General features: G+C 35.6%; 2 non-coding genes across 2 annotated transcripts; both read left to right on the top strand.

Moving 5' to 3' along the window:
- Positions 1 to 13331: 13331 nt before the first annotated feature.
- Positions 13332 to 13404, top strand: Trnaf-gaa (transfer RNA phenylalanine (anticodon GAA)). Its single transcript has one exon. It is a non-coding gene; the product is annotated as a tRNA-Phe (tRNA).
- Positions 13405 to 13685: 281 nt separating this feature from the next.
- Positions 13686 to 13758, top strand: Trnav-aac (transfer RNA valine (anticodon AAC)). Its single transcript has one exon. It is a non-coding gene; the product is annotated as a tRNA-Val (tRNA).
- The last annotated feature ends 6818 nt before the right edge of the window (positions 13759 to 20576 follow it).

Below are 20576 nucleotides of genomic sequence, written 5' to 3'. Positions count from 1 at the left end.
CAACTTTTTGTTTTAATTGCAACCAACAAAAATAACAAACAACAATAATAATGTTAAACACACACCCATAATGTAGCAATAAAGGTTTTCGGATCTCTTAATGCAACTAAGTACAACAACTACAGCAGCAGCAGTAGCAACAACAACAACAACAAGTGTTGTTGCATCAAATTTGTAGCAGCTCTAGTACTAACAGCTACCAGAAGAACCCAACTTAGTTTATAGAAACATACATATGTACAGGCGTACGTATTATGGCTGTCATTCTTCAGGTATAAAACGAATAAAAACATAATCTCAGTCGGATTCATGGGAGGGAGGTTACTGCTGTTAACAGCGCCGCTGCAATAACTATGCCTTCATTGTCGTTGTCGGCGTTGCTGTTGTTGTTGCCACTTCTAAGTTTATTGTTTTGTGGGTTAATGTGCTAAAAGTAAATCTAATTGTTGTCGCAGTTCGACTTTGCTACAACGCACACACACACAGAGTTATTGTGTATGTGTGTGGATGGGTGTGTGTGTTTGTAGGATTTGGTTAGGATCCTGTATAGTCGTCAGTCTACTTGAAACTACCACCAAAACAACTGCAACAAAACACACAAGTCCTTCGCTACTGTCTCTCTGGCGTTGATTTACAATGTCGTCTTACCAGTAATCATAAGGACACACGAACGCACACACACGCACACACACACACACACACACACACAATAATGTTACTTTATGTATGCGATTGTGTGTGTGAATAGTTTTAGTTCAGTTTTTTTGTAAAGAGGTGTAATTAGAACGGTCACAGTTCACATTCTGCCAACATACATGTCATGTTAAACAACTGAAATTATTATGTCCAAGGGTTGGAATAGAAAGTTCCCGTTGTGGCCTGTAATGAGGATCAATCCAAGGATTAGATCATAAAATATGAATTTTGTTCTTGTGTGGAATTGTCTTTTTTATTTGACAGGAATTATTTTTTTATGCAAATTTTTATAGTTTTCCTTAAAACTTTCTCACGTTTCCCAAAACAACCCTCCTACCAGAATGAATCATAAAGCCTTCTCCGGAAAACTTGTCCTGAGCATATCATATGTTGTGCATGGATGGTTGGTTGCATTTGGAGAAAGACATTATACTCTAGCATTGTCCATGAATTAGTACACAGCAACAACATATTCAAACATATTATATGGAACAGTTTATAAAATTCTCGCCATGGGCAATGAAAAAGGACAATACCGACGTTGGGCGCCATTTGTATAATGAAATGATCCAAAGTTTCATTACGTTGGGCGCCACTAAAAAAATACAGGAAACGATAGCACAGATTTGTAAAGAATATTTTTGAAATTATTAGTGAAATTACGTTGGGCGCCACTAAACAAAAAATATTTTTCCACAGATCAATAAACGAAGATTTTTAAAGAATAGTTTTTCAAGGACCAACAATGCGTCAATTTTAAAAGAACATTTTTTATTCAAGGACCAACAGCCCACAATTCCTGGATTTTTAAAGAATATTTTTTCAAAGAACCAAAAGCCCACAAGGCGTGGATTTTTAAAGAATATTTTTTCAAAGAACCAAAAGCCCACAAGGCGTGGATTTTTAAAGAATATTTTTTCAAAGAACCAAAAGCCCACAAGGCGTGGATTTTTAAAGAATATTTTTTCAAAGAACCAAAAGCCCACAAGGCGTGGATTTTTTGAAGAATATTTTTTGAAACAACACACAACCCACAAGGCGTGGATTTTTTGAAGAATATTTTTTGAAACAACACACAACCCACAAGGCGTGGATTTTTTGAAGAATATTTTTTGAAACAACACACAACCCACAAGGCGTGGATTTTTTGAAGAACATTTTTTGAAACAACACACAACCCACAAGGCGTGGATTTTTTGAAGAACATTTTTTGAAACAACACACAACCCACAAGGCGTGGATTTTTTGAAGAATATTTTTTGAAACAACACACAACCCACAAGGCGTGGATTTTTTGAAGAATATTTTTTGAAACAACACACAACCCACAAGGCGTGGATTTTTTGAAGAATATTTTTTCAAAGAACCAAAAGCCCACAAGGCGTGGATTTTTTGAAGAATATTTTTTCAAAGAACCAAAAGCCCACAAGGCGTGGATTTTTTGAAGAATATTTTTTCAAAGAACCAAAAGCCCACAAGGCGTGGATTTTTTGAAGAATATTTTTTCAAAGAACCAAAAGCCCACAAGGCGTGGATTTTTTGAAGAATATTTTTTCAAAGAACCAAAAGCCCACAAGGCGTGGATTTTTTGAAGAATATTTTTCAAAGAACCAAAAGCCCACAAGGCGTGGATTTTTTGAAGAATATTTTTTGAAACAACACACAACCCACAAGGCGTGGATTTTTAAAGAACCAACAGCCCACCAGGCGTGGAAAGATTAGTGCATGTAAGAGGGAATATCTCATATGTGGCATATCGTTCAACCTCAATTGTAGTGGTATTTAGTAATTGCTGTTGGGTCGTACTTGTGAATACTTAATTTGACAATGTCCTTTGCAGGCACACACACACACATAAATACACAGTACCGTGTCGTCGCTCCAGCCACTATTGCAACAGACTCAACATACCCATTTCTACACAAATTTTGAATATTTCTTGTCGTCGTCGTCCGTGATATGTTGTTAGGAGCGATAAGGTAATAGAATTGCAACGGAATGTGTATTGCAACATAACTAAAAACGACACTTGGCTGGCCAAAAAGAGGACATTTCTTAACCGCATTGCCATGCAGAATGTTAAGTCAGTTTTTTTTCAAAGAACCAAAAGCCAACAAGGCGTAGATTTTTAAAGAATATTTTTTTCAAAGAACCAAAAGTCCACAAGGCGTGGATTTTTAAAGAATATTTTTTCAAAGAACCAAAAGCCCACAAGGCGTAGATTTTTTGAAGAATATTTTTTTCAAAGAACCAAAAGCCCACAAGGCGTGGATTTTTAAAGAATATTTTTTCAAAGAACCAAAAGCCAACAAGGCGTGGATTTTTAAAGAATATTTTTTCAAAGAACCAAAAGCCCACAAGGCGTGGATTTTGAAAGAATATTTTTTCAAAGAACCAAAAGCCCACAAGGCGTGGATTTTTAAAGAATATTTTATTCAAAGAACCAACAGCCCACAAGGCGTGGATTTTTAAAGAACCAACAGCCCACCAGGCGTGGAAAGATTAGTGCATGTAAGAGGGAATATCTCATATGTGGCATATCGTTCAACCTCAATTGTAGTGGTATTTAGTAATTGCTGTTGGGTCGTACTTGTGAATACTTAATTTGACAATGTCCTTTGCAGGCACACACACACATAAATACACAGTACCGTGTCGTCGCTCCAGGCACTATTGCAACAGACTCAACATACCCATTTCTACACAAATTTTGAATATTTCTTGTCGTCGTCGTCCGTGATATGTTGTTAGGAGCTATAAGGTAATAGAATTGCAACGAAATGTGTATTGCAACATAACTAAAAACGATGGTTGGCTGACCAAAAAGAGGACTTTTTTTAACCGCATTGACATGCAGAATGTTAAGTCAGTTTTAACAAAACACATGCACAAATACAAACACACACCCATACATACGCTCTTACAGTTAGGCAATGCTATCTTTGTTTTGTAAAAGGATTTGCGGATGTCATTCACAAAATTGAATTGCTTTTGTTCGGCCATAAAGTCCTACTCGTCATTACATATGCACGCAGGCACACACTTGCATGTACATACATCCATACATACATATGAAGAAATGAGGAATTATAATCGTTTAGTATCATCATCATCATCACTGTTGTCGTCAAACCGCATACACACGAAATGAAGTTGCAAATTATCCTGACTTAATGGGATCCAGTTCAAAACCTATTGCGGTTTTTAAGTGTTCGCCGACCACACTAATGTCAGAAAATTCAACCGACCAACACTAATGGGGTTTCTATGTTAAAGTATATATGCATTAGTGGTGGTGGCTTTTAACTGATTACTTGGGATATGGATAGTTATTAGTGGAATAGAACTCGTAAAATGTGATAGTTCTTTTCCAAACAAAAATAACTCTACTACAATAGTAGAGGCAGATAGGGTCTATCTATTTGGTTCCAATGCCGAACTAGTTCATAGGAACTATTCCCCAAAAAAATATATTTCCATTTGAAAGGCCTAGTCCATACCATGGATATTGCATGGACACCTGATCGTACTAAGTTGTCAATTGTAAGTCGGTGAAGCCGACACTCATCCTGACTATTGTATACTATTTTGGTTTGCGGAAGTCTACAGAATTGCAATCTAATGATGAGTTCAAGCAATTTTTTATATAATTTATAATTTTTTAAATTCGCTTCATCGTTTTCATAAATATATTTTTAGCAAATTTTTGACAATATTGTGGGCGACGTACAGGAAGCAGTTGAAGGACTTTCATTATTTATACCCTGCACAAATATATTGTCTGGGTCAGGGTTAGTCACATCTCGACTATCTGAATCGATATAGCCATGTGTGTCCGCCCATCTGACTATTATAATTTCCAAACACGATAGAGGTCACAATCGCCAGGAAATTTTGCATATAGGACGTGTTCTGGTCAAAGAAGATTCCTATTGTTTTTTGATAATAATATGTTAATATTTAGGGGATGAAATGGATCAAAAACTTTATTCTTGTTGGTTTCGCGGGTCGCTCTAGAGCCACAAATATATCACCCGAACATCACCAAGGAATAAGCATGACTCTTTTTAGGGGAATCGGTTAATATTTAGCGGGTCAAACGTACCCAGACTTTTGTATGAAAAATGGTAAAATTTGCATTCTATGGCGCATATATTTACTCTTGAAGGACATGGAATAGAGATTTGATGGTATATTCGAGAGGTGTGGTTGACCTTTAAATTTATACCCATTTTATTGCCACATGTATTCGTGAATCTTTACAGGGGTGTACGTATTCTGGAATTGTTTAGTATATTACGTTCCGGTTATGCTCATGGGTGACGCTTAAAGGTTCGCTGATGATCAGATGATATTTAAGGGATGAAATAGGCGAACATTACAACACACACAGCACGGGGAAGGGAATCTGGCCAACTAATTAACAGGGTTGTTTTGATAATATTCAGTAATATTCGGAAATAGCCACTAATCTGTCAAAAGGGTGCAAATATCGCGAAATGTGGCCAGGCTCGGAATATAGATCCACAGAAAATTAGATTTCCGTGATAGTTGTGCAGGATATCATATGGTAGGCTTCGTCCGACTATATTGCTCCGTTCACTGGTTTTTGTATAAAAATGCTATAAAATTGTCAATACTGGAGATATTTGGAATCAAATTTTGAATAATTATTCATGAGGAATTTTACCGATAATTGAAGAACAAATTTAAAAATATGTTCCATGTATAATTTTTATAAATTTTTTAAGTTATTACCTACGTAGATAAATAATGTAGGGACTCAAAATTATGGGACCATCAGGGTGACCCGTGGAAGTCAGTAACTACCTTGGTTTTCTTTTTGTTTTAAGTGATTGTATGTAGCATCATCTCTGTATGGACCCAAAGTTGTTTATGTGCGGCCAATATTGATCATTTTTGGTAGGGAGATTTTTTTCAAAAGTTCCCACGCCTGACTTTTCCACCCCTGCCGACCGAGGGGGCAACCTCCACTTTCGTAGGGATCGCGTAATCATACCATAATACTATTTCTAGCTACAGAATCTACACCCAAAAATGTTTCACGATATAATAATGTTTTATTTTACAAAACCTAGGATAGCTTCGAAGCTCCCTCACTGCACATTTTCAATATAAATTTATATTTATAAATAGCCCCATACCAAGGTATCGGCGCATTTTCGGTATGGTCAATCCTAGTATTTCAAACCAAGTAGCAGTAATTATACCCTTAACCACTCTGTGGTACAGGGCGTTGTCGTTGTGCATATGTTTGTAAAAGGCAAAAAGAATCGAGATAGACCCATGGTTTCATTTTGAGAATATGCATAGAATCACATTCTGAGTCGATTCATGCATGTCCGTCTGTTGATGTTAAATTGTAAACAAAGTATAGGTCGCATTTATAATCCGATTTGAAATTTGGTATAGCTCATTTATTTGGCCCAAGGACGAACCCTATTGAATTGGAAATTAGATTTAGATATAGCTCCCATATATATTTTCGTCGGATTTTATGTATATGGAGCACCAAAGCCTCTTCATATCTTTCGATTTGCACGAAATTTGGCACAGCTACTGAATTGAGTCTAGAATGATGTGTGCTATGTTTACATTTAGATATAGCTCCCATATATATTTTCATCCGATTTTATGTTAATAGAGCACAAAAGCCCCTATATAACCTTCGATTTACACGAAATTTGGCATAGCGTATTGAATTAAGTCTAGAATGATGTGTGCTATGTTTCATGAAAATCGGTTCAGATTTTGATAAAGCTCCCATATATATTTTCGTCCGATTTTATGTTAATGGAACACCAAAGCCCCTACATATCCTTTAACCCTTTAAGTTTCGTGAAAATATGTTCAGATTTATATATATCTCCCATATACATTTTCGTCCGATTTAATGTAATGTCGGTAAATTGTGCACTAAAGACCCAAAGTTGGTCCGATTGGCACACAATTTTGTATAATGTACTGAAGTTACTATAGCATAAGATGTGTCAAAATATGTTGGAATCGGTTAAGATTTAGATATAGCTAAGTCGATTCACAAGATGATAGATAAAGATGAAATATTTTAATTCATCCTATTGCATCTGTAAAATTGGGACGTCTGTTAGGATTCGTGTCCGACTTTACTACTTTCCTTACTGGTTTTCTAATTTCCTCATCGAATTTAAGTATTTTAAATGTCCAAATCATGGTGAGGGGAATAACAAGTTCTGCCCGCCTGATCTTTACAACATTTTTATTTGTTCTGAACTGATCTCTCAAAAAAGGTGATTCGAAAAAAAAACAATTGTTCGTCATATTTGTGGGGTGTATGTATCCGACATTTGAACTAAATATATGTTTGGAATTAATATTAAGATGTGTCTAGTTTGGACCAAACTGAATTCAGCTATCGTTTTCAACACGTAACTGCTCCCATTACCACTGTATTTGCCATTACACAACTTTAAATAATGAAATAAAAAAATCGATTGTCAATAATAATCTACCATTCAGCTCAATATATCAGCATCCTTCTAACCATACAAACCCACATACATATATATCGAAATCGTCAACAATAAATTGTAGCACTTGGTCTTCTTAATTTACCTGCAACATCGCAAATGGTTATAAATTGTCTTCTACGGTCATTGCAATTATTCGTTGTCGTCGTAGTCGGTGCAAGGACATTGAAGGAGAGAAAAAAAACGGAAAGTGCGGGAAAAAGAATTATCATTCGACATCGACTGATTTTATTTGAAAGGAAGGACGTGTCCAATTGTTAAGAAGAAAAAGAAAAAAGTGACAAGAAAAAAAAACGAAGCAAATAAAATCCCCAACAGTTGAGGTGGAAAAAACGTTCAATTTGTAAAATGAGTTTCCCAGGGAAAGAGAGAGAGACGTGGAGAAAAACACCCAAAAAACGGAAAGCTACAAATAACTCTAGTTAAGGATGTCGCGAGCTTAATTAAAACGATGCAGGGATAAATCAGTGTCATTTACTAATTACTTTATGCTGCTGAGCTAAAGTGGGAGTTCGTGTGGATTAATTCAATGATGGTTAAAAAATTCAGCTACCAATTAGAGGAGGATGTAAACATGGGCAAATTGCAATTGGGAACGGGTCAAATAATACATACACCACTTTTCTTGAATTGAACTAGTCACCACGAGTCACACTAGTTAATTGCAAATTCCAAAAAAAAAAAAATCAATACTGGTATTTAGTTCATATCTCTGCATTCATGCATTTCAATATCCTTTAGTATGGGTGCCGGTATTCGTAATAAAATTTCTCTAACAAATCAACACTTTTTTGCCGAAAAAAAAGAACCGGCACACAAAAGCGAAATCTACATGTCCTCAAGGCTTGTCGTGGACAAAATATACATCTCACGTGTGCACACACATCACCCCGGACATCCTCATCCTTCTCCTATCTCTCTTGCCTTGTTCACAAAGGATTCAACTCTATTTGGTAGATGTTTACAGTTTCCCATTCGTATTTTTCATTTTTTGCATCGTATTTTTGTTTTTAAATACAAATATTTACTTCAAGTACTGTCACTGTACGAATGTGTGTGGGTGGACAGGCTGTGTGTCTGTATTTGTGTGATATCCATGCTGTTTGTTAAACAATGCAATACAGTAGAGCACAGTTGAAAGCATAAAAAAGGAAAGCAAGACATGTCCTTATGCGGAATGCAATGAAAATGAAATTAAAATAATTTCCATGAAAAACTTACAAGGGCAGAATGCTACAGCTGACTTTCCTTTACAAACACACATGCAAATGTATGTGATAGTTGACAAGTTTCCACACAGAAGTATATATTAAAATAGTAAATAGAAAATGTTATATGAAAAGTGGTAGAAATTATATTAAATGTTTAGAGAATTGTTTGTCTAAACATGAGAGAGAGAGAGGTTGTGGGCGTGTGGGTCATGCTGTAAAAGGCATAACTTGTACAAGTTGTCACTGTCACAATAACAGAAAAAAGGCAACTACGGTAAATTATAGTCTGGATGGGTTTTCGGAACTACAACAAAATTATAAAGAACAAACTTTTGGAAAATTTTGCCTTAATATGTGCAGTCTATATTAAAAACTAGTGAACGGAGCAGTATAGTCGGACGGGGCCGACCATAGGATACCCTACACAACTATCACGGAACCCTAACTTTCTGCTGATGTTTATTTCGAGCCTGGGCAATATTTGCACTTCCTTGCTTATTAGAGATCAACAGCACCTTTTCCTTACACTGACATATTTTCCGAATATTACTAGTATTCAGTCCTTCTAATTACTTGTCCATATTCCATTCACCGTGGGTTGTGTTGTGATGTTCGGCTTTCAATTGTGGACTATAGATTGACTCAAAAAAAAAAAAAAAAAAACACAAAAAATTATGTTTTCGGTCCATTTCATTCCAAAATGATTATGTGATCATCACCGAAAATTATAGGCGTTGTCCTTGACCATAACGTGAATCTCATGGAAAATTTCAAAGCGGTCAGCGCTATAATTCCGCCCAATAGTGTGGTAATGGTTTATTAAATAATATCTCAGTATGTAAGCACCCGTAAATATTTATGTGCAACTCCCACATCCGAATACGTACGACCAACCACTCCTCTTGAACATACTATTAACTTCTCGGGTCTAGGACATTCAGGGCCAAATATATACGCCATAGAATACAAATTTTGTAATTTTTCACACAAAGTAATTTTTTGGTCCATTTCATATTGTTGGTCCTAAATATTAACAGATCTTTTCCAAAAACAATAGGGGTCTTCATTGGCCAGAACCCATCCTACATGCAAAATATCGTGAAGATTGGTCCATAACTGTGGCCTGTATCGTGTTTACAAATTATAATGGACGGACGGACACACATGTCTAGATCGACTCAGCTAGTCGATATATGACGATCGGTATACTTAAAGGTCGGTCTAGGACCATTATTTCGCGGCGTTACAAACTTTTGGGGCTGCACAAAGCTATAATACCCTGACAACATAGTTGTGTAGGGTATAATAAATAACAAGTTCGGTCATGGCTAACTTTGTATATAATTCACTAACATATTATGACTATAGTTGGGTTACCACCAGTAACCCAGAATGACTCAATTGCAGTAATTTCTGTTGAAATGACAAGTCAAAAAGTCGTTAAGTTCGGCCAGGTCAATTCTGATAAAAAAAATCTGCAAAATACCGAAGACCGTTACATGTAGCCTATCGTAAAAAGTGACTAATATTCCCATCCTAATACCAGACATCCTGGGAGTAATAGCAAGATGTGTACCAAATTTCAAAGCTCTGTCTTAAATATTATAATATGGGGTGTATACCATTGACCATTTTTTTTTTTACCGCGCACAAGAAATACTACATTGTAGAAAAATTTATTGAGAATTCCTAAAATCTCAAAACCCCTAAAGGTGTGGTGTAGAAACGTTTAAAATCATCAAAATTCCGTAAATAGGAAGGCTTCATTGTATGTGGCCTATACGTACAGATGCACCAATATTGATAGCTTCTGCTAGGAATGTTTGCTACCCCAGTGAGAATATACTTAAGTAAACTCTTTTAATACACTGTGCGACAAAATCGAGGTCTTTGTCTGGGTGGAAAATCCCTAATGGGGATGAAAGTCCTAGGTGATCTTGTGTCCTTACGTCCTTCATTTATTGAACCGGACTCCAATTATCACAAGATGCGATTTTCCATTATAGGAATATTTTTTAAAACGTTGCTCATAAGATTTAAGTGGGGTCCTCAAAGACGAAAAATCTATATTTTAACGTTTTAATGGCATATTCTCATTTTTACCCGCTTCTTGTCACTAAAAGCACTTCGGTGAAAAAATGCCGTTAAAAGCTTCAAAATTTGAAAAATAGTCGGAACTTTTATTGGGGACTATGATAAAACATGAATTTGTTTCAAACACTTCCTATAAATATGTTTTTTCCCTCTCTCCGAACTTGGTATGTCAAATTACAGCTAATTCGGCGGAGAAATTCGGCTGAAACATTCAAATGCCGAAAATGGTAACAATATCAAAAAATATGGATCTATATTAACATTCTTCGGCAAAAATGTTTCTCATCCCCCAACAACTCGGAATATGGCAATATATATTGTGAGTTCAACATACGGACGGACATGTTGTTGCAAATGGAAAAGCACCGGAGGTAGACTGTCATTCTTGTCACACCATGAATGAGGATGCCCCCACAAGAATAAGATTGTCACAGCTGGCCAGACGTCACCATAGTGAAACCTCGTACTCTTCTGAATAATGGGAATGCTGATTGGCAAGTTTTCAAAAAAGTTGTTCAACCACCGCTTCAGAGAGCTGCCCATACTTTCAGATTCTCGATTTCACCTTGTCTGCAGAAGCTAAGACAATTAAGACGCTATTCCACCCATCGCTAGAAGCATTTTTCAGTAGCCCAACATGGACTCCGTAAAATGTACAGCACAACAAGATCATTGAACGTCATCGGCACACATATTAGAAGACTGAACCAGAACACACTGTGCAACCGAACTGTCGTGGTTGATCGGGTCTTCGACTTCCACTTTCTGAATTCCATATATGACTGGCGTCCACACATGTAGATGATTATTCTACGTCTCATCATTGGCTTCGATACTGTTTCTGATAACCATGCGTATCGAAGACCTTCGATAGTTCAATGAGACTGAACCAGAACAAACCAAGCAACCGAAGAGCCATGGTGGACCCTTACCTATCGAAGGTCTATACGTATGGTTGAAGAGCCTTGAGTGAAACAACCTGGGGTGATTTCTCCGGAACTGTTCAACCTATTTCTTTTTGATATTCTCCAACCCGCGAATAATATAGATATCGTAATATATGTGGATGTTTATAAAATCAATTCATCGGACCCTATTATTGATGACATATGTGAAATAACCACCATTTGGATGGCTGAAATGAAGCTCCCGCTTAATATAATGGTTGATGGACAGCAGATTCCGACCACCAACTATCGCAAGATGTTGAGTGTACTGTTCGAAAGCCTTTTCAAAACGTCCTCGCAACAGCAGGTTTATCAGACAGGCCTGAATAGCTTTCGTACATATGTAGCCGTCCAGGAAGTATATGCAGAAGTGAAGCAGCTGCGTAGACAGAGTAGTCTTAGCACAGCTAACATCGGGTGAACACAACAGTTTCAATTCTACTAGACTCAAAGTTGTTGGGTTGCTAAAGTCGCCCGATCGAGTGAGAAGTGATCCACGCTCTAGTCGGGGCATAAGTCTTCTTACTGTTCTTGGAAAAGTACTTGCATCAGTTCGGTTTTACCGAGCGTAGAGGTTCCGTGGGCGCGTGGTGGAAAGTACAAGATAGCCTGAGCGGGTCCAAGAAGTATCAGCAGAAGTGAAGCAGCTGCGTAGACTGAGTAGTCTTAGCACAGCCACAGTACTTTCGTACTGGACTGGTCAGACTTTCGCTTCGGATTAAGTACTGATTTTCTATGTGCGTTTTTTATAAAAGAAGCCTCTGTGGTTGTGGGATGACTGAAGACTGGAAGGATATCCTGACGGAATGATGTAACTATAAAGACATTAGAGATTTAGCAAATATGGGTATATCGAAGGTAGTAGTAAGGTTCTTGAAGACGATCGGAACCTTAGTTGTTCAAGTAGTTTTGCTCCATAAGCGTTTAGGAGCTGGACAGTAGTGGAGATAGTAGTGACGGTGGGAGTTTGTGCGGCGGTTGGCGATGAACAAGCTGGCTGCCGGTGGCTGTTGTGTTGTGGGTCTTGATGCTTCTACTCGTTTCACGAGTATGTTGTGAAGGCTTCCGTGAGGACAGTATCGTTGATTGTTGTATTGTGTTGTCCGTTGCCGCGGTTCTTTGTTTGTGTCCTGAGTGTTTGTTTGTCGTTGTTGCTGCCAATTGCAGTTGGCATGTGGTTCTTGGTGTGTTGTACTGGGATACCAGCCCGGACTTGCATCCAACCAGTGGGTGCTTCGGACTCTAGTCTGGTCGGAGGTTTTCCGTACCGCAAGTATCAGGTGCACCTGTATCTGTTGATCCAGCCTAACAATTGGTGTGACCCCCTGGACAGAATCGCGGGAGTTGTGGTTTCGCCTTCAGCATGTTCGCCAATTGGTACAGCACTACGGTGCTAGTATTATTCCACCTGTATCTTAACCAATGTGGGGTAGGTCAAATTGCCCGCACGATAGCTATGGCATGCTCAGTATTTGGACACGATACTTTGCACTTCTTCAACTGCATAGATAAGTCTACTCCCATGTCTCCGAAATCTCTATGGATGCAGCCCATACAGGTTGCAACCCTCCTGAATTTGGACACATAGGAGGCAGAACCAGGGAACATATAATGAATTCCCTTCTTGCATTTCATTTGCTACAACAACAACATACAAATTACTCACATAAATAATATCAATTCATTGCGACAAATTTACATCCTACAAATGAAAAAGTGGAAGGAAAACGAAAATATTTCGTTTTCCTTTCCTTTTCCTACATTTATTCTAAGCGAATTAAATAAAATACTCGTGTTCTAAATACTGTCGTATTGCCAATTCATTTAAGTAATTTCCAACAGAACCGTTATAAGCCGAAATAGCTCAGTTGGGAGAGCGTTAGACTGAAGATCTAAAGGTCCCCGGTTCAATCCCGGGTTTCGGCATAACCATCCTAATCGAAACTTTTTGCCCATTTAACTTTTAAATATTTGTTTTCACTTTTTATACAAGTTGGCTTTGTTGTTGTTGTTTCTTTTGGTTGAACTTTCACTTGTTTGTTAGCTTATGTTAGTTGTGTGTGCACACTCATATATTGTTGTTGTTTGTGTGTATCTATCAACTGTGCTATATTTAGCTTTCTGTGAAAAGTAATGCCAAAGCTTTCGTATAGTGCACGCAAGCTTTAGTGCTTTGTGTAAGCTGTTTTGTCTCGATACGAGTATATGTTTCCGTGGTGTAGTGGTTATCACATCCGCCTAACACGCGGAAGGCCCCCGGTTCGATCCCGGGCGGAAACAATTAGTTTTTTATTTTTTTTTAATTTTAAATTTAATTTTTTTATTTTATGTTTTTAATTTTTTATAAGAAAATAAAATGTAGCAAATATAACATTATTTATCATATTTTATTTATATAAACCCAAATAGTTGAATGGATATTTCACTAAAATTTTAACCAATTACTCCCATGACTTACAGATCCCAAACACCCTGGGTGGTCCATTGATTTGTTGATGACACTTTCACTACATTTTGTGGATTTCCCTTATGAATAAAATAGGGATAATAATCATTACTACAACCTAAATAAAAACAAAATAACCCATTTCAGATCAAATACACTTAATTAGACACGGCCCCAGATATGTCCCTATCCATATGCTAGGGCAGTAAATTAACTATTTTATAAATATTTATAAACTTTAAAAGAATCATAAAAAAAACTTTTTATCTCAATCATAGGTCATTTACAAAACGTTCCGTTATCTGAAATTATACTATTACCAAGTTTTGTCAACCATTTCCATTCATTCCATTGGCGTTTGGCTTCCAACTACAGCCGGTTATGACAGGCTTAATATGCATTCGATGATTGCCGCTCCACAACTCGAAATTCCAGCAGCATTAATTAATGTGATTTTGTTGTTGTGGATTTTTGGTTTGTTATGTACAAAACCACCCGGAAAACTGCCCATAAATTAACAACTTGGTGTAATAAATGACAAGCGGAATGTGTAGATCAGAAGAAAATTAAGATAAACTTAATTAACACACATCGGTATAATAGAAATTAAATTACATGCCTATGCTTAAGGCAAAAAATTCACACACGGTGGCGGCATGAAATAAATGAATGAATGGATGGAAAAAATGTCACATGTCAAAAACACTCACTGGAGAGTCGTTATAATGAGTTACTTATAAATGATGGAAGATGATATGTTTTTTGTTTATTTTTTTGGATATTGAAATAATATGTAGGGAAATATGAAATTTAATTAATTATGAAAACATCATTCATGAACATTATGAAATCAGCATAAATACATGGGTGGACCATTTACCGTAGTCGCTATGATATGTTATATCATACAGAATAATAAAGGAATATGTGATAATGGCATTATGCTCCGGTCCGTTCTTTTTAAGTTCAAATTAAGTTTCAAACCCCAGTCAAATCGGATATAATTCGTGTCTAAAATCTTCAAAATATAGGAAATGGACAAAATTTCGATAATTTTAAGTGTAAATCCCACATCCGAGAACATACGACAATATAATGGGTACCAATTTAAAGGTCAACCACTCCTTTTGGATATATATTTGGATCGGTACACTCAAAGGTGGGTCTAGGACCAATATTTCGCGGCGTTACAAACTCTTGAGACTGCACAAAGCTATAAGACCCTGGTTGATGGTTAAAAAGGAATTTTATACCCTTCAACAAAGGGGTACTGATCTGCTAAAATATCTGCTCATATCGATTAACTCTTTATTTTTGTATATTTTCCTCTTTTTCAGGTCTTTCTTTATTTTTCCGAAGGATTTTTCTGGACCACTTGCGCAACGTAACTCACGCGTAATTGTTGATTTTGTAGTTTTTATTTCTGTTATATTTACAGTTGTAGTCATTAAATTAGTATTTATGCTAAGAACAATAAGGAAAAAATGACAAATATTGTCTTTCTTTGTACATTTAGCCGAAACTTAATGTATCTAAGTACAATTAATGCAAAACAAATTATTCGACTTTACTGTTTCCCGGAAATGCCCATATGCAAATTTTTTTATACATTTTGTAAATTTTGTTTTTTTTTTAATCGTAAACCATTTAAAATTTTACAAACTTATAACTATGAATATTCACATGAAGTAAAAACTTACCGTAAATATTACAAATATTGATCAATTGGACCAGAATTAGCTGGAAAAAATATTAATAAAAAAATAATATTTTGCACATAATTTTCTTGCAAATATATTAAAAACTAAGTAATAAATAACGATTCAAAATTAAAGAGTGTTCTCTATGCGACAGCTTTTTAATATCAATAAACTTTTTTATGTCCAGCCCCAATTTCCAGCATCGAATCGAAAGCTGGCAACCCTACCAAGAACCCATAATACCGCTTATGAAAAAAACCAGTAAGGAGTAAAGTCGGACTGGGCCGACACCCTTCACCACTTGGGGTATGTTGTACATATGTATCCTTACATGTCAATTGCATGTCAATGTTCCCTCGAAGGAATATATTAATGTCCTTCTGCAACCCAAGAAAAATTTAATTTCATTCTGAAATATTTAGAGTCGTCTGCGTACCATGGGACAAATTTGTGGAAACGGGTTTATAGCAAAATTGATACACGCTATTCGGTACGCTGCACTGTTAAAAATTGAATTTCAATGATATGGCTGCATCTGCACCAATTTCAACAAAACGCAATAACGTTGTGCAAAATTTCGTGTTAATTGGACAAACATTAGGAGTTTGGTGCACCATTTATGTAAAATCGGACGAATACATATGCATATTTGGGAGTTATATCGAAATCTGAACCGATTTTCCCAAAACTTAACACACGTCACTCTAGACTTAATACAGTACGCTGTGCCAAATTTCGTGCAAATCGAATGATATATAGATTCTTTCGTGCACCATTTATATTAAATCGGACGAAAATATATATGGGAGCTATATCTAAACCGATTTTTCCCAATTTCAATAGGGATCGTCCTTGGGCCAAATAAATGAGCTGTGTCAAATTTCATCCAATTCGGATAATAAATGCGACCTGTACTTTGTTTACAATTTAACATGGACAGACGGACGGACTGACATGCATAAAAAAGTGATTCTATGCACTTTCTCAAAAGGAACAATGTGTCTATATCGTTTTCTTTTGCCTGTTACAAACACAGTGTGGTGAAGGGTATAATGAACTTACATTGCACATTGAAAAGATCTTTTTAAGCCTTTCAAAGAACATGCGGAGTGAAGTTAAATATACTTTAGTGTTTCTGTATTGAGAATTTTCTGCGAAGATGTTTTGGGTTTTCCGATAACACGGAATGCCAAATTAAAGCCACATTGGGCGAAAGATTCAGCTTCATCTTTCAAAATAATATAATAATGGCTATGCCAAAACGTAGACCAAATTATCTCTCTTTTAACAGATTTAGTATAAGTATATCGACTTTCGATTAATCGACTTCTTGTATTGAAAAGCCTAATGCCATGTACAGACGAGCGTTGTTCGCTCTCTCATTCGTTGTTCGACCCTTAATTATGAAGTAATTACTTAGTTCCCCATACAAAATTGTCTGAGCGAACACCGACTTTTGTACGTTGTTCAATTCGAATCACTCTCTGAATCACCAAGAAATTTGTCCCATCCCTAACAACTGAGAGCATTTATCGAAAATAAATTAATTTTGACAGCTTGAAAATATTTATAAAATTTTCAACCTTTTTTAGTAATATTGAAAATGATGAATGAAAAGTAAAAAATTGTCTAGTTTTTATATATGCAGCAGGATGTAAATTTTGTTATCTACATAATGCAATGTGAATTTCTTTCCCCATGGTTCTAATTAGCGTACAAAACAAGAAACAAATTTGGGGACACTCAAACAAAAAATTCTCCAAACTTTTATATGTGACATTTGAATTTAGAAAATATAAAAATGTATGAAAACAACAATATTTTCAGAAAAAATGGAAAACATGAATTAAAAGTAAATAGATATGGGTTCTTAATATAATCAGTAGAAAGACAATTAATTTTTCTATTCAAATCCATATGTGATTCATGCAAATATGTATGTTAGAATTTTGGTGTAAAACAAGAAACAAAAAGTTTGAAATAAAAAACTCTGATGACATGAATTAGGAGTAGTGTTGTATGAACGGGTTAATTCATGTACGTAATTCTGAGAGCGAACTACGTTGTTCGAATGCCCGTCAGAACATGGCATAAAAGTCAATGTCGACTTTTTATCTTTAAGGACATCGACTTTTCAAGATCGACTTTCAATTTTCTTTATAAATACTTGGTTTATTATCACAAAGCCAAAATTGCCAAAAAATTCCCCAACAATTTATATAAAAAAATAATAAAATTTTAATCGATTTTGCATTAGTCGTTAAAAGTCGAAAATCGATTTTGAACTGGTTTGACAAAATCTAAAGATAAAAAATTCGACTTTTTAGTCAAATGCAAAAAATGGAAAATTCTAAAAATCGACTTTTTGGTAAGAGGAAAAATCGAAAAGTCGACTTTTACACTCAACTACTTATCCCTATAACAGATGGAATGAAAAATTTAATTCAATATATATTCCAAGTTGGAAGTTGTCTACTCCGCTGATTTTGACTTTTCTTTCCGATAAAAATTCCCCTTAGATTGGTAGAATGCAGACTAAGTTATACACACAGAGAAATGATTCTTTCCTCTTGGCCAGGTCAGTCCGTGGCTTTTTTATGAGAATTTGAAACAACAAGGGTATGGTTCAATAATCGTTTCCTGGAAATAATGGGTCAGTAGGTGCAATATAATAGTGTATCTTAGCGAATATTGATAACCATAGCCTATAACATATCGTTCTTTTGCTTCAGTAGTTTTGGCGGGTAATTTGCGATACAATTTGTATTTTTAAAATGGTATTGCTATTAATATCTTCTTTACAAAAAAACCTTTATACCCGGAATGCTCTTGTAACAAATCTAACCAACTAAACAAACTGCATGCTAATTTCGCAATACCATAATTTTCCCACGTAGTTCCATTTATTTGTGGAAGGAACTATGGTAAAACATTGACGATTTTCTTTGGGAAGGTATCACATCCCTTTTAGAAGAAAAATGTTCATAATACGTAGTGACTGTTTAAGCATAGACCTATATTAAAGAATTTCTGAAACGCGTATGCAAACTCACCAAAAAAAAGGAAATTGGCTGAGTAGTGTTATATGGGGCTACCAAATTACAGCTGATTAGGTTAAAAACGTGCCCAAAAGCCCTAAAATACCTAGTATTGGAGGGTACTGTTACAGTGCTACCACTCAAAATTAGCCAAAATTTAAACCGTCATATGGGAGGGCTACCCTAAAAAGTTAATTTATAATATTTCGACGTGTTTCAAACGGAAGAACAAATTTAATATACATTCCACTTTGTGGTGGAGGGTATAAATACATCAATGATAGCACGGAATCTTCGATCTACATTGCAACATTTATTACACGGGGCCGTTTGTCCACTGAAAATCATAAATACCGTAAATAAATTGAACCAACGAGTGAGCTCTTAAAAGATTGGATATATGTTGGAACTGTTGTATGTACGCAATATCTAACAATGGACCAATATAGGAAATTGCATATGAAGGTTATTATACATCCAACGATAAAAATATGAGTCGTTGGAAAATTTATATTGTTTTCTGTTTAGAGTAGTTGTGTCAAAGGACTTCTGTCTGTTGAAGACCCTTTAAAGGTGGTACAAGTCTCATTAGGGTCTGTAGTATACCTGTAGGAGATTATTCATATATAAAAGTGATCAAGGATGCATTCTATTTATTTAATTTCTATAGTATTCCCTACATACTAGTTATTATTTTTTTTTTTTTCAAACAAATCCCTAAATTATATTTTTACCTTAGATCTGCTTGTGACATATAACATTCTCCATGTGGCATCGCAACAAAGTGATAGCTTTGTTAAACATTTATGATCATTGTCAAATACTTTCCAATTAAAATTATGTAGGTGTAGAACTAAAAAAATATTAGCTCCAGATTTTGACAAGACAATTTTTATTTGATTTTAAATAACGCAGAACAGCGGACCACACAATGGCATACCTGTTCGCCCCCATTAAAAATTCTTCTCCAGAACTGAACCATAAAAAAACAACGGCCAACAATGAACCTTTGAACTTTACAACATGTACGTTTGGTTATTCATAGAGAACACCATGACAGACAACAATCAACGGTGATAACGTGATTAAAAATTTAAATAAATAACAAATCGATTTGACATCCGAGATTTACCCGAAAAAAATAAGAAATGAAAAATGCATTTTACAACAACAGCAACACGAAATCACATAATTCAATAAAAAATGAAAATAAAAACTTGTTTGCTTTAAAAATACATAACATCAACAAATTACATGAAAATGTACATGTCGGTGGGGAAAACACGACGACAACAACAACAAATCTGAGAAAAATTCATAAAACAAACTCAACGCCACAAAAAAAAAACAAACATAACAAACATAAAAACGATGAAACGCTCCATTCACACCACATATAAAACAAAAACAACAAAACAACAAAAAAACTCGAGGAAAATTTTGAAGACCAACAAAAACAAAAACTTGAGAAAATAAAATCAACAACAACAAAAAATTATAATAAAATAAATCTCAAAAGAAAGCCCAACAACAACAACAACGCATGTAAACAGCAGAACAGAAATGAATTTATGCTGACTTTTTGATCAAAGGAAGATGATAGCCATCATTAGTTTTTCGTCTTTTGTTTTTATACAAACGAAAATGTTGTAGGGGTTTTCGGGTGAATAATAGTTGTCGGTGTCTTATGCTCTCATATGGGTGTGAGGTGTTACAAATATGTGCATTTGTATATTGCGGCCAAAAAGTTTGTAAAACATTGAAATGTTAATACATGCAAAAACGTCGTCAAAGTCCGCCGATCTTAACTTTTTATGCTCTCCACAATGTGGCATGTATTCAAAATAAAAATTGGCGTAGGATTTTAACCCTTTGTGCCCCGAATTTTATTCCATAATCATAGAACAATTTTCT

This window comes from Musca vetustissima, unplaced genomic scaffold, assembly GCF_032173495.1.
Source record: "Musca vetustissima isolate MV318-11 ecotype Yass unplaced genomic scaffold, APGP_CSIRO_Mvet_v1 utg2199, whole genome shotgun sequence".
In the NCBI taxonomy this organism is placed as follows: Eukaryota; Metazoa; Arthropoda; class Insecta; order Diptera; family Muscidae; genus Musca; species Musca vetustissima.
This window is presented reverse-complemented; position numbering and strand designations above follow the sequence as displayed.